The following is a 1,478-nucleotide window of genomic DNA, read 5'->3' on the forward strand; positions in this document are numbered from 1 at the left end:
TTCCTAAAAGGATACTGAAAAGTGATGAAATTTGAGTAGCTGGATTAAAAAAAAAAAGATTCAGAACACTAAAGTTCAAGGCATTCTTAATGTCGGAAAATTATGATCCCTGATAGGAATCGATTTGATATATAATGTTGGAATCGAGCATCAGTACAATACGTCGTCAACACCGCTGCGGCTTGTTTTAGAGACGGTACAAATTTATACGGGTACGACGAAAACAGCTTCAAAGGATTCATTAAGTGGGTTTTTTAAGCAGATTAATGTTTCTTCTATTGCTCTTGCCTTCTCAAGACTGTTTCCCACAACGAACAACCGTCGGTAACGTGTTTTAAGGTTTGGTCGAAGTAAAAAATAGAGAGATTTGGAAAACGGTAAACGCGCCAGGATCAAATTTGCGTTTTGCGCTGCCAAAAATCAAAGATATCTGTTTGATTTGAATTCATTTCTTACTTGTTATCTACAGAATATCAAGTTACTTCGCAAAATAAAGAGAATAGACAAGTGAGAATATAAGAGAATGTTGATTCATGGCAGTTTTACGTAACTCTCTAACGAATAGGAGGCCAGTTAACGCTGTTAAATAATCGACCCAACCTTACAGATAGAAGTTGATAAGGCTAATAACAGTGCACACAACTATATTGGGAAGGTACATTTTGTTCCTCGATGACCCCAGTCTGAACTTCAACCAAAAAATGACACCCTTACTCAGACGACAAAAGGGCTTTTCACATAATCGAAAACAATTGTAGGAGACATATTACAAGACTTGAAGACAAGACAGTAAAATATAAACATCAAGCAACATAATCGCCGGCCATACAACGAAAATAGATATAGTAGGGTGGAAACGCGCCACTTCATGTCACCGAAGTGTTTCTCGGTTAACTGCAAAACTTGTTGTTTTGTAGAAAAACTAATATAAAGAGAAGGAAAGCGTATCAAGCCGAGAAGCACAGAAGACTGAAGAAGACGTTGTAAAACAGGAATAAACTTACTCTTTATTAGCATATATAGACAAGCGAGCTTAACATTTTATAGCCGAACATTTTCTCACTGAAGTAAGATGGTTTCAAGCGATCTGCCCAACATTTTCAGCAGCGTGGAATGATTCGGAGTCAAGATGTCCAATTTGCTCAGAACAACTTTCCCTTACCAAACTAAGGAACAAAAAAAAAAAAGTCGACCTAAAATATGTTCCATGGCAAGATTTAAGCTACGGCTTACCTAACTAAAATATTTTTGAGGAAGATATTCAATCAGCTTTTTTCTCAATGTTTAATACTTAATTTAATATTTATTTCTCGTATGGTTTTCTTTCAAGTGAGGAAAACAGCTCACAATTTGTCTTAGTTCTTCCTTTGTTATTTATAGCTACGGACTATGTAATTTCTTTGTAAAAAGTAAACAAATTCAATGTCAAAAAGTCTCAGACTTTTTGACATTGCCATCATAGGCCATTCTTAAGCTAG

Source organism: Montipora capricornis, chromosome 1 (assembly GCF_036669925.1).
Source record: "Montipora capricornis isolate CH-2021 chromosome 1, ASM3666992v2, whole genome shotgun sequence".
Lineage (NCBI taxonomy): Eukaryota > Metazoa > Cnidaria > Anthozoa > Scleractinia > Acroporidae > Montipora > Montipora capricornis.